The sequence below is a fragment of the Chinchilla lanigera genome, unplaced genomic scaffold, assembly GCF_000276665.1.
Source record: "Chinchilla lanigera isolate Chin_1 unplaced genomic scaffold, ChiLan1.0 scaffold00038, whole genome shotgun sequence".
In the NCBI taxonomy this organism is placed as follows: Eukaryota; Metazoa; Chordata; class Mammalia; order Rodentia; family Chinchillidae; genus Chinchilla; species Chinchilla lanigera.
The window spans coordinates 3607414-3621378 of record NW_004955439.1 but is presented as its reverse complement, the minus strand read 5'-3'; the positions used below and the strand labels follow the sequence as shown (position 1 = coordinate 3621378).

At 39.5% G+C, this 13965-nt stretch overlaps 1 pseudogene; it reads right to left on the bottom strand.

Moving 5' to 3' along the window:
• Positions 1–9460: 9460 nt before the first annotated feature.
• LOC102010093 lies at positions 9461–10813 on the bottom strand (annotated as a pseudogene).
• Between the last annotated feature and the right edge of the window lie 3152 nt (positions 10814–13965).

Below are 13965 nucleotides of genomic sequence, written 5' to 3'. Positions count from 1 at the left end.
AATGGGAATTGCATTGAATCTGTTCAACAATTTTGGTAATATGGCCATTTCACAATGTTGGTTCTTCCTATCCATGAGCAAGGGATATTTTTCCATTTATTGAAATCCTCTTTGATTTCTTTCTTCAGAGTACTGTAGTTTTCATTGAATAGATCTTTTACTTCTTTTGTTAGATTGATACCTAAATATTTCAGTTTCTTGGATGCTATTGCAAAAGGTATGGTTTCCTTAATTTCTCTCTCAGTCTGTTTGTTGTTTGTATATAGGAATGCTATTGATTTTTGGGTGTTGACTTTGTATCCAGCTACACTGTGGACATTGTTGATTAATTCAAGGAGTCTTCTTGTGGAATTTTTGGGGTCTTCCATGTAAAGTATCATATCATCTGCAAATAGTGATAGTTTTACTTCTTCCTTTCATATCCTTATTCCTTTTCTTTCTCTCTCTCTTGTCTAACTGCTCTGGCTAATGGTTCCAGAACTAAGTTGAACAGGAATGGTGACAGCACACATCCTTGTCTTGTTCCTGATTTTAAAGTAAAAGCTTTCAGTTTTTGTCCATTTAGCGTGATGTTGGCTGTTGGTTTGTCATAGATGGCTTTGATCAGCTTGACGTAAAGACCATCTATTCCTATTTTTTGTAGAGTTTTTATTATGACTATATGTTGGACTTTGTTGAAAGCTTTTTCTGCATCTATTGAAATGATCATGTGGTTTTTGTCTTTGGCTCTATTGATATGATGTACACCGTTAACTGATTTGCAAATATTGAACAATCCCTGCATTCCTGGAATGAATCCAAGTTGGTTGTGATGTATGATTTTCTTGATGATTTGCTGTGTTCTATTTGCTAGTATTTTATTGAGTATCTTTGCATCTATATTCATTATGGAGTTTGGTCTATAGTTCTCTTTCTTGGTTGGGTCTTTCCCTGGTTTTGGTATCAGTATAATACTTGCCTCCAGCAATGAGTTAGGGAAAATTGCTCCCTTTTCAATTTCATTGAAGAATTTGAGGAGTGCTAGTATTAAATCTTCTCTGAATTTCTTGTAAAATTTTGCTGTGAATCCATCAGGGCCTGGGCTCTTCATTGTCGGTAAGTTTTAAATCACGTTTTCAATCTCATTAATTGATATTAAGTTGTTCAGGATTTTTATATCTTCTTGACTCAACGTTGGTAATTCATACATATCTAGGAATCTGTCCATTTCTTCTGAGTTTTCTATCCTATGGGAGTAAAGATTTTCAAAGTAGATGTTAATGATCTTCTGAATTTCTGTGGAATCTGTAGTAATTTCATCCTTTTCATTCCTTATTGCATGGGTTTGAGTTCTTTCCTTCCTTTTTTTGATAAGGTTGGCTAAGGGCTTATCAGTTTTATTTATTCTTTCAAAGAACCAACTCTTTGATTCTTTTAATTTTTTGTAGGGTTTTCTTTGTCTCAATTGAATTAATTTCTGTCGTAATCTTTATAATCTCCTCCCTTCTTTGAGTTTTGGGCTTGACTTGTTCTTCTTTTTCTAAAAGTCTGAGGTGCAGCATTAGGCTATTTATTTGTTCTCCTTCTGTTTTCCTTATATGTGTGTTCACTGCTATAAATTTCTCTCTGAGGACAACTTTCATTGTATACCATAGATTCTGGTAAGTTGTATTTACATTTTCATTTGTTTGTAGGTATTTTCTAACTTCTTTAATTTCTTCTGTGATCCATTGGTTGTTCAGGAGTTTGTTGTTTAATTTTCAAGTGTTTATGTAGTTTTTGGAGTTCCTTTTGGCATTAATTTCCAGTTTCATTGTACTGTGGTCAGATAATATGCATGGGATAATTTTAGTTCGTTTGCATTAGGTAGGTATGCTCTATGGGCTAGAATGTGGTCTATTTTAGAGAAAGTCCCATGTGCAGCTGAGAAAAATGTGTATTCTGATGTTGTGGGGTGGAACACTCTGTACACATCTACTAAGTCCATTTGTTAGCAGATTTGGTTCAGATCTGTTATTTCTTTGCTGAGTTTTTGTTCAGTTGACCCATTTCTTTGTGTCAAAGGGATATTGAGGTCCCCTATTACAATAGTGTTATTAATTATATGGGTTTTCATGTCTGTTAAGATTTGTCTTATATAGTTTGGTTCTCAGATATTTGGTGCTTACATGTTTGCTATCTCATCCTCTTGCAGTTTTCCCCTAACAAGTATGTAGGGACCTTCTTTATCTCTTTTGATTGTTGTTGGTTTGAAGTTTACATTGTCTGCAAACATAATAGCTACACCTGCTTTTTTCTGGGTTCCTGTTACATGGAGGATTGTTTTCCATCCTTTGACTTTCAGTCTATGGATTTCCTTTTGAGTAAAATGTGTTTCCTGTATACAGCATATTGTTGGATTCTGTTTCTTAATCCACTCTGCCAGTCTGTTTCTTTTGACTGGTGAATTGAGGTTATTTACATTTATGGTTATAACCGATATGTGTTGACTTATCATTGTCATATTATTTACTTGCTGTTGGTTTTCTACTTCTCCTATCTGTTTAACTGCTTGCTCTTTTTGACGGTTCCTTTTTGTTGCTGTTCTTGAAATTGCAGTCATGTTTTTCTCTGCCTAGATTATCTTTTAGTATTCTTTGCAATGATGGTTTGGCACTCATGAAGTTCTTCAGTTGTTCTTTGTTGTGGAAGTATTTTATTTCTCCATTGAATCTGAAGGAGAGTTTGGCAGAGTACATCAGTCTTGGCTGGAAGCTATTTTGTCTCAGGACCTGTAATACTTCGCTCCAAGCTCTTCTCAATTGGATGGTTTGTGTTGAGAAGTCTGCCATGATTTGATGGGCTTTCCTTTATAGGTAATGTTTCTTTTCTCTAGCAGCTTTTAATATTCTGTTCTTTTGCTGAAGATCTGGGATCTTGACTATTGTATGTCTGGGTGTAGTTTTATTTTGGTTATAGTTCATTGGAGTTCTGTGTGCCTCAATTACCTGTATAACAGGTTCTGTTTCCATACTTGGGAAATTTTTCTGCTATTATTTCTGCAAATATTCTTTTTACGTGATTTGTGTTGCCTCCTGCTGTTTCATTGACTCCTATTAGTTGTACATTATTCCTCTTTGCCTCATCTTGCAGCAGTTGAACCGACTTTTCTTGATTCCTTGTTGATTTTAAGAGATCCTTTCTTTCACAGTTGCTAGCTGCCATGCTGTCTTCAAAGTCTGAAATTCTATCTTTGGCTTCATTCAAGCAGTTTTGGCAGCTTTCAATGGAAGCTTTGGTTTCCTGGAAGTCTCTTTGAATCTGGTTCATGCATTCTAAGTCATTTCTATATTTTTCATTTACTGTTTCTGTCCATTGTCTATGTTCTTCTATTTTCTTATATGTTTCTTCTTCAGATGTGCTGAGCAGGTCTTTCATTATTATTGTCATTTCATTTTTTGGCTGGGAGATTATTTCTGATCTGAGCTCTTCTAAGGCCTGATGAAATTGTTTCTTTACTTCCATTGCATCATTTCAGCAATTTCAGGTGTATGTTTACCAAGTTCTCCTATGTTGATGTCTCTTGGACTTGTTCTGGGGGGGGGTGGCGGGTGGAGTTCTGAGATTGTGATTTAGTTCTCTGTCTTGTCATGTTTGATACCAGATGTAGAAAGCTCAGTCTCTCTCTTCCCTGGCAGCTCAGCAAATGCTGCTAGTGTCCCTAGTTTTCCTGGTGGTCAGGCTTTCCCATCAGTGTCTACTGAGATGCACTGCTTAGTCTGTGGTTTTCCAGCAGATGAAGTGTATCTAGTTCTCCCAGTTCTCAGACATGGACTGTGATGTCAGCTGATGTCAGTTTGTCTGATCCAGTGTCCCCTCACAGTTCAGGGCATGTGTATGACCCAGACTTGGGTTGCACTGGTGGCACAATCCTGGACCAGTGGACCTGTGTCCCCAGGCAGTTCAGGGTACAGGCAAACCCAGACAGGGTCAACAGTTTGTGGACCACTTGATTCTGTGTCTCCAGGCAGTTCAGGATGCACACAGGAGCTAGATGTGGGCAGCACTGACAGTGATCACAGACTGCCTGTGTCTGTGACCTCTAGGTGGTTGGTGTGCAAGGCCGAAACCCAAACCACAGTGTCAGCAGCTTGTGGAGCACCCACTCCAGTACCTCACTGGGTGCTGGGCATGCACAGAGAGGGCCCACATGCGAACCCTGGTGAGAGCAGTTCACGGGCCTTCTGAGTGAGGATCTCCTGTCTGCGCCGGGTGCATGGAGCTGAAAAGGCAATTGATTTTCATATATTGAACTTATGGCCTATGTCTTTGCTGAATTTATTTTTTATGTAGCATATTAAAATTTACATAAAATAGAAGATAATAAAGAATACCAGATGCATTGGTTGTAATAGAGTAAATTTTTTTTCCTTTTTATTACCACATGTTTACAGATTTTGCTCTTTTTGTTTTGTTTTGTTTTTTTGAGACAGGGTCTCACTCTGTAACCCAGTCTGGCCTTGAACTCACACTGATCCTCCTGCTCTAGTTCCTCTGCTCCCAGTACTGAGATTGTAGGCATGCACTACCACCCCTGGCTGAATTTATTTACACTAATGGCAATTTATTTTATATTTTTTTGTGTATGATCCTGTCATTTAAGAATAGAGTTTCATTTTTTCCTGTCTAATCATTATTTTTTTCTTTTGTAAGGCCATTGTGTCTTTCTTTGACCAGGAAAAATTGCTTCCTTTCACCCTTCTAGGTTTTGTGGCTGTTTTAAGAATTAAATTGACACAAGACAGATTAACAGTAGAAAAAAATTTTTAATTACATACTTATAAGTGGTTATCCCAAAACTATGAGACTTGAAGAAGTGGCCAGATAACTGAGGCTTAGATATCATCCTGGGTACAGATAGAAGAAGGGGTTGAGACTTCTCCGGGAAGTTATTGGGAGGGGAAGGAAGGAAATGTAAGGTGAATAAAGGTTATCTTGTTGTGCAGATAAGAGTCTTTCAGGGGACAAAATTATATCAGAGTAGCTCTCTTCCCTGCTGCAGATGTGTACTTTTACTAATGGAAATTTCCTTTCCAAAGGGGGACTTCTACGCTTTATTTTAGATAGTTGAAGGGGAGGCAAAGGGCTTTTCCTGTGAGGTTCTCAATTGCCTTTGGCTGTAATCAATGTGCATCTTTTTGGGCAGCGTATTCTGAACCCCTGCAGTTCCTTTCCCTTTCTGCACTGTCTGGAGGTTCCAGTACAATGGTGTACAGAGGTAGTGAGAGTGAACACTCTGTAAAGGATTGGAAAGCCTGAGGGAGAGTCCTCTCTGCCATGATTTTCACGTAGTGCAAGTGCTGTGTTTTGTTTGCCATGGTCTGACCTGGGCCTATTAGCTTGAACTCTTGCAGGCTCCATGGAGGCAGGAGGTAGGTAGATGCTCCTAACCCTATCTGTGCCTTTATGTTTATTAGCAACAAATACTTCTTTACTCATGCCACTAAAAAAGATGCTGTTTCTCTCTCTACTGCTGTTGACCGGGCCATATCTCATGGTACGGTAGGTTGTGCATGAAATGGTTTCTACTTTTCTGTTCTTTCAGCTGGACCAGTAGTGCACACACTGTACACTGTGGTGGGGAGGAAGTCCTGCCAGATGACTCAAAAACCCAGCTAACCTTCTCTGGGGAGGCAGGTCTCAGTGCTCCAAGATCAGATCTGAGCCACAGAATATCAGATTTTTTGTTACATTTATTTTTATGTATGTATGTGTATGTTTGTATGTACAGTACTTAGTGATGCTGGGTATTAAATCCAAGGCCTTGTGCAAGCACCAAATTTTCGATGGCTTTCTGATCCAAATCATCTATCTTGATCTCTGATAGGTACTGATATTTCATTGTTCACTTGCTTGAGAAATAACTTCAAATCCCAATATTAGGAAACACGAGTGGCGCATTATTGTGGCTCCTGTCTCATGTCCATTTGGCCTCCTCTTATCAGCATCACTGTTGCCTCTGCCACCCCCATCCCCAGCTGCTTGGTCCCTGGGAGAACGCTTTGAATGTTCAGGCTCAGCTGCATTCAGAGGTCAAGAGTTTGTGACCTGAACTTGGAGGGTGAATTTGAGAGTGCTTACCTCTCACTGCTGGTAGCTTCTCCGCCTCTGCCCTTACCCATACAGTCCACCTGGGGGCATGCATTCCTTCCTGTTTGTATTTGTTTTGTTGAGGGCTTAAAGAAAAACTTCCTGTAACAAAATGCAAATGACCGTAGAAGTAAAAACACATGAAATCATTACCAGCTCTTGACACTGGTCTGTGACTTCAATGGTGCATGATTGTGTTTATCACTTAGCTTCTAATGACCCAGCATAGTTTTGTTGGCAGAACTGGCAGAAAGGTATGAAGAGTAAGAAATATTGCCAAGGGAGTTTCTTCTGCAAAATAAGGGTGTGTGTACTCACTGACCTTTTCCAGCTCCTCCCTCCAGGATTCTTAGCAGCATCTGCAGAGCAGTGTGGGGAAGGAAGGTCAGGTGTGTGGTGCCCTGGTGCTGTCAGGCTCCACCCACCACACCTTTGCTTGAAAAGGGTAACAACTTTCTTGGGTCTCCTTCTGACTTGCAACATTCTCCTGGGGAGTTAGCTCAGCGGCACAGCACCTGCCTGGCAAGTGCAAGTTGTGAGTTTGATTCCAGGTACTGGAAAAAAACCAAAAAAAAAAAAAAAAAAAAAAGACCTCAGCCCATTGGAGATTTTCCAGTCTTTTTCCATGTCTTAAGCCTTGGCAAAGTGAGCTGGTGCTGGGTGGGGTGTTGTTGAAATGGCAGCACTTGTTCAGGATGATGGACTAGCTGCTAGTTGCCTATCTCCCTGACATTTTTATAGCTGTCTGCTGATATGCTCCTTTCTTGCTTAGGCTGTGAGCTTCTTGAGGGTAGATACTTTGCACTGTGGGTTTTTTTTTCCCCCAGTACTGGGAATTGAACCCAGGGACTTCACACTGAGCTACACCTTAAACCTTTTATTTTTGTTTGTTTTATTTTGAAACAGGGGCTCACTAAGTGTTAAGTTGCTCTAGCAGGGCTCAAACTTTCAATTGCTTCCCAGAGTGCTAGGAATACAGGTGTGCACCACCACGCCTGGCTAGGAGATTGCATTTGATTAGACTATTGGTGGTGAACCTATGGCACGTGTGCCACAATGGGCTGTTTGTATCATTGAACACTCCAAGAGACTTACCATCCCTGGACTAGACATAGCACCCAAGATAAGATCCAAATTAATCCGCTTGTCTTCCATTCCTGTCATCCCGTCCATCATTTCAAAAATTGTGTCTTGAGCATCCACTCTACCTGGGAGAAAGTCCCACCTAGAATTCTCTGCCTGAGCCAGGCCTGCCTCTGAGCCCTTGCCCAAGCTGTCTCCCTGCTCACCCCAGCTGCTTGCATCTTTCCTGGGCTCATTTAGCCCGCTTCTTTGGGAAAAGCCTGGGAGTCATCCCAGGCCACCTCACATTTTCTCTGTGATGGCATTTGCTATAGCAACCTTGGTCACCAAGCTCAGTGAAGAATGAGGTCCACTTAATGTTGATGTGATTTCACTTTATTTTATTATTTATTTGTTTTATTGAGACAAGGTCTCACTGTGAAGTTCAGGCTGGCCTCAAACTCACAGTGATCCTCTTGCCTCAGTCTCCTAAGTGCTGGACTACAGGTGTGCACCACCATGCCTGGCTTGATGTGATTTTTTGACAAGTCATACTTCTTTGTTCACAAGCAGAAATAACCATGAAGTGTCACAATGCCTTTATAATGATTAAAGAAGCAGACAAAATAAATCATTCTTAAACTATAGAAATTCTTATCAAGAAACTTTATCAGAATTAGACAAGAAAAAACGCTTACATCTATTAACCTAGTTTTATAAAGCTACTTTATAAGTGTCATTTGATACTAGTTACTCTTATTAACAGTATCTTTCCATGAGGAGTTTGTAATTTGGATGGACAAATTTTGGATCTTTTAAAGGGGTATTGCTTTCTGTGAGCTAAGAAACCTTTGGCTGCCCACATATCACAAAGATAAGTTACCTATGTTTCCTACAAAAGAAAAAGCTTTATATTTTGTAGCTATTACATTTTGGTCTATGATCCAACTCAAATTCATTTTAGTGAGGTAGTGGCATCATCGTCCATTTTTCGCATTATGGATATTCAGCTACATTATTCTGGCTTCACTTGTTGAAAAGATTTTCCTTCCCTGTTGGATTGCTTTGTCACCTTTGTTAAAAGTCAAGTGATCAGAAAAATACAAATCTGTTTTTAGGTTCTCTCTCCTATTCCACTGATTTGAATACTAGATACTACTTCCTACAATATCATTTATTGCTTTATTTAAGCCTTAATAAAATATAGAAATTAAATGAATGAGATCAAAATGAGCCTAAGATAATTTTTGAAAATTGTATGACAGCTTTGCAACACTCCATAATTACTATTATATCAACACCAAAATATGTTGACCCACAAATAACTGAAAAACTATGTATACTTCTTTATTACCTTCAACTGCAATTACACAGAAAAACTATTTCGCTAATTTTTCTTCTTGATTTTTCTCCCAGGTTTCCTCATATTGGTTCTAAATCATTTAATAAAATCACTATTAGTAAGCTTTAAAAAAAATCCTAAAAAGTCATGTGTTAAAGCTGGAAGATGGGTACACATTCTACTTTATGAAACAAATTATGAATTTATTTTACAATAAATAATATGTTAAAAAGGTCACATATCAACTTAAAAATGTGCTTGATAAAGAAAAACTTAGGTCAGTTCCTTTATAAAAATGTTTTATAAAATTTCCTTTGAAGTTTAACTTAGAAAAGAAGCTTAAAAACAAGAATACAGTACAATATTAATTTACAAAATAAAAACCAGAGTAACTCCCAAAAGGGAAAAATACAATCTGTTATGAGCAAATTGTACGTGACTCTTAGAAACTGGGGGCTCTACTAATTTTGTTCAAATTAGCATAGACAGTTCTTTACTACTGCTGCCATTTTTTTAAAAGCAGATAACCTGTACAGTCAAACTTATAATTTTCAATAAAGATACAGTTTAACAGCATGAATAAAGGTTGCCCAATGGAGAATAATGCCAAAACTCTTTAAGATACACAATTTGTTCTTAACCTGAAATTTTCTTTTGAAGTATAATATCCAGACTTTTCTAGATACAGTTAACTCCAAACACTTCAAGAAAGTTTGCTAAAATACAGCTGGAATATTTATTACCTTTTCTATTGGAAACAGTGGAAATCACTAGAAACTGTACCTGCATTCTTTTCAAATGATCTGTATGAAAATCAAACAATCAGTATAAGATAAATTCAATTTTAAGAGCCTCAAAACATAGCAAAGACAGAAATACTGATTTTCCATTAATGATAAGAAACAGAAGATTCAACTTAATTTAGAGTTAACATTTATAAACCGGAAGCTAAAAAAATCAAAAGATCAATTAGAACAACAACAGGTAGAGAATATCATTTGTGCATTTCCAAGGTTCATGACTATAGTTACATATCCAGAGTACCAACAAGAGTTCTCAGCTCCAATGTCAAATAACTGAACCTGGGCAAACACTCTTAGTATCACTTTTATTTAATATGCACTACATGCACATGATGCAGGTGGAGGTAAAGTTTATGGATCCATGCATTACAGACAAGATAGACTGGTACATTTGCCAAGCATGCACTGAGTCAATTAGGACACTGCTCAAAGTTCTTTAGATGTAATGGTTTCCGTGAGAATAAGTTTAGATGTAGAGCTGTGCACATAGCCCAAGGCATCCTCTTCACTGGGTTTCCTCAGCTTTCTTTGCATTCTGTTTTTCTTTTGCCTTTTCTACAAGTGGTATGAACTGCTGGTGTTCTGCTAAAGTCTTTAACAATTCCATAATGAAAGGCAGATAATTATGCTTCCTTCTGATATTTTCAATCTTGTATCTTTTTATTTTTTTCTTCTTCTTCAATAAGCATCTGATTTTTGGCAACTTCTGACTGAATAGCACTTAACGTATTATTACCCTGGTCTGTATCCATGGGTTCCTCCTCTGCAAGCTGTCTTTGTAACTCTGCTACCTTCTGTTCGTACATCATTTTTCTGCCAGACACAATGGCCTTTAGGTTAAATCGAATTTCACCTTCACTGTGCTTTTGTATCCTTTTCTCTGTGACTGGTCTTACTGCAGGAATCCAGTCATCTTGATGGCGTGCACCTAAATCAATCGGTCCTTCTCTTAATCTATCCAATTCATATAACCTTCCATTAACAGGAACATAACTGACAAAGTGAAAAGCATCTTCTCCTTTGGCTGATGTCTTCGCATCAAATTCAAACATTTGTTGTCCGGCAAAACTGTTGTGCACTGGTCGAATCACATCTGAACTGCTCAATGCCAAACCTTTCATAGCAACATGGATAAAGAAATTTGTGAAAATTCTTTAAATGCTGACAATGTCTCTCCTAAATGGACATCTTGATGGGGACAGTTCAATAGCACACTTACAATGGCTTGAGTAGCACAGGCATTGTTAATTACCTGCTTGGCAAAAAATATTGTGTCAAGTCTGGAGTCCTGAACCACAGAGCCTGCTGGTTCTTCTCCCGGCTGCCACCTGAAGAGAAAAATTAACCCATGAACTGGCTTTAATTTTTCAAAATTCTCAGGCTTTAAACTCCATATTTCTTCTACTTGGGCACCTCAGCAACCGAATCCTTTAATGAGCTCAATGAAGACCCAGGAGTCGTTTTCCATGAGGCACCACTCCCCAGCATTGCCCGACATTTGGCCGCCCCCGCCCCCCAACCAGCTGCCGCCGGCCACAGTTAGCAAACCCCCCCACGCGGAGCTCGTCAACCCCACGTCACCCCGCCTACCTCGGCTTGATGTGATTTTAAATTGTAGCAACAACCATGGGCCATCTCAGGTAGGAACAGCGAGTAGGAGCAGTAACTGGGGAGGGAGATGGTTAGGTCAGTGCTGCAGCAGAGGAGGTGAGAGTTCATTTGATGTTAAAGGTGTCATTGTATTTCCCATTCTGTCCTTAAAACACCTGTGCAGCTTGTGGTTTTACTTGCAGATATCTAACAAGTAGAGATTCCTTTAGATTCTGAGCTCCTTAGGGCACACATCCCTCTCTCAGACTTTTAAATTCAGTGTGATGAGGCTGAAAATCCTTTCCTGGGAAGCTGAGGTTCTGAAGCCTAGGGTAACCTACTTCCTACTCAGCATCTCATTGGACAGGACAAGGGCATAGCACATTTTCTTTCTTGGTAACCTTGTCAGTCATTTGTTATCAAGAAAGAAGACTCCCAAGAAAATCCTATTTCTTCTTTTTTTTCTGAGACAGGGTCTTGCTGTGTAGTTCAGACTGTCCTTGAACTCACTATGTAGCCCAGGCTACCCTCAAACTCATGGCGATCCTCCTGCCTCAACCTCGGGAGTTCTGGGATTACAGGTGTGTGCCACCATTCCCGGCTTGCAGACTTAAAGGTGATAAATTACGCAGCATCAACATGGATAAAGAGAGGTCTGAACTCTGAAGTCACCTAACACCAGGGCAAGTTGGCCCAGGATCAAAACTGAACAGGATATGTAAAGAGCTGCCGGGTACTGAGCTCTTCCTGCTGTAGAAAATGGTTTCACTACTGTAAAATGCAAAGAAAATATCCTCTTTTTCTTACTGTAAAATAACATACATTTGCCAAAAAAATTTCAAAAATACAAGCAAAAAATAAAAATCATATCACTATATCCTAGTGTACATCTTTTATATTGTTTTTCTTTGGTGCTAGGGATTAAATCCAGGGCCTTGCACATGCTAGGCAAATCCTCTGCCACTGAGCTACATCCACAGCCCCTTTAAAAATATATTTTGAGAAAGGGTCTTGCTAAGTTGCCTAGGCTGGTCTTGAACTTGCAATCCTCTTGCCTCAGCTTCCTGAATAGCTAGGATTACAGATGTGTACCAACTTCTTGTACATCTTTGTATCTCCTTTCTCCTTCATCCTTCACTTTCTTTCTTCCTACCCCCTCTCCTAGAGCATCATTCTTCTTCTCGGTGTCCTTTTCATGCCTGAGGACAGTGGTGGCAAACCTATGGCATGCGTGCTACTGTAAGCTGTTTGTTTCATTGAAAAACCTAAAAGGTTCGCCATCACTGCTGTGGGATGATTTGAATTGGCAGCCATGCATTTGAGTGGAGAAAGAGACAAAGCCAAACCTCAATGTGAAGATGGCCTTTACTGAGGACACTGCCAATAGCCCGAGGAAAGTCCTCATTGGTGGCTGTTTTAGCCCTGGGCTCAGCTAAGAGAGGAAAGTGGGTTTTTAAGAAGCTGAAATGCCCTGGGTATTCACTTGATCTGCTTTGTCACCTCTGTCTCCAGACAGCTGACACTGACCCTCTGCCTCAAAATGGTGGTATAGGTGGATGAAGCAGGGACTGGGACATATTGGCAGAAAGATCTTCATTTTTATTGAGGTTTAATGTGCACATAATGTAGTGCACAAAGAACACCTTTCTTAATACAGCTTTACATTTGTGGATACCCACTGGCCACATCCCAATAGCCTTAGCCAATTTGGACTGCAATAACATTGTGCCATGAAGTGGGACCCTTAAACAGCACATGTTTACAAGCAGGTCCTATGGTTCTGGAGGCTGGAAGTCCATAACAAATGTGAAGCATGTTAGGTTCTTTGTGAAGGTTTTCTTCCCAGTTTATAGCCAGTGTTATCTTTTTGCAGTCTCACATCTCTGCCTCACCCTCTAAGGTCACTGGCCCTATTCGCAAGGGCTTTATCCTCATGATCTAATCACCTTCTAGAGGCCCACCTTCTGAGGCTGTCACCTTGGCAGTTAGGATTTCAACAGGTGAATTTTAGGGAGGGTGTTAAGGTTTCTTGGAGGAATGAGGTTTACCTCAGGGGTGGGGGGCTTGCCTAGCATGTGTGAGGCCCTGGATTCAATCCTCAGCACCTCCAAAAAAGTGTTTTTAATATTTTATTTCATTATATCACTATTTTTGACAGGGTCTTGCTATGTAGTTCAGGCTGGCCTTGAACTCACTATGTAGCCCAGGTGGCCCCAAATTCCAGTGATCCTTCTGCTTCAGCCTCCTGAGTGTGGAGCTGTGCATATTTCATGCATAAGGAGCTAGCATGCTTTCATTCATTGGGTGGAAGTCTTGGACAATTGATTCAAGGAAGATCACTTAATCTGACTTGAGGAAGCCTATGTCCCTTCACTGTACCCACTCACCGAGGTAGTACTTCCTGGTCAGAAAACCAATCAGGTGTGAGCAGATGAAAAGAGAATGGGTGCCCTGGCCAGATTTTGGCAGGTGGCTCCATCAGAACTGCTGGTGACTCATTTTGCTTTCAGAGGTACAAGAAGGAAAAGGCCAATTCGCATTTTTGGGGGGACACAGACATTGAGTCCACAGTACTATCACAGGATAGAGAGCATCTCCAGCTCTGTAGAACTTTCCCTGTGTTTTCTGCTATCAGTGTCCTTGTGCCACCACCACCTTACTTTGCCCTCCACATATACATCAAGGTTAACACTGTGTTGGCTTTTATCACCATGTACTTTTTTTATATCTGGCATATTTTGCTAAAAATAATGCCTATATCCATGTTGTTTGTTAACATTTTGAAAATATTACTTAATCTACTTTCTATTTTACCTAAAGTAGAATCCTTTTGTGTATATTATCTATAAACAGTCTTTTCATTTAATACATTGGCCACACTTTCCCATGTCAGCATTCTTTTACTAAAGATTTTTAAAGTCTACATCATATTTTATGTCTGTGCCGTAATTTATTTGGCTAGCCCTCAATTATTCAACAGGAGATAATTTCTCTCTAAAAATTACAGGTATATAATTCACCGAATAGTCTTACAATGAAATCCTTGTGGGCATCCTTAAT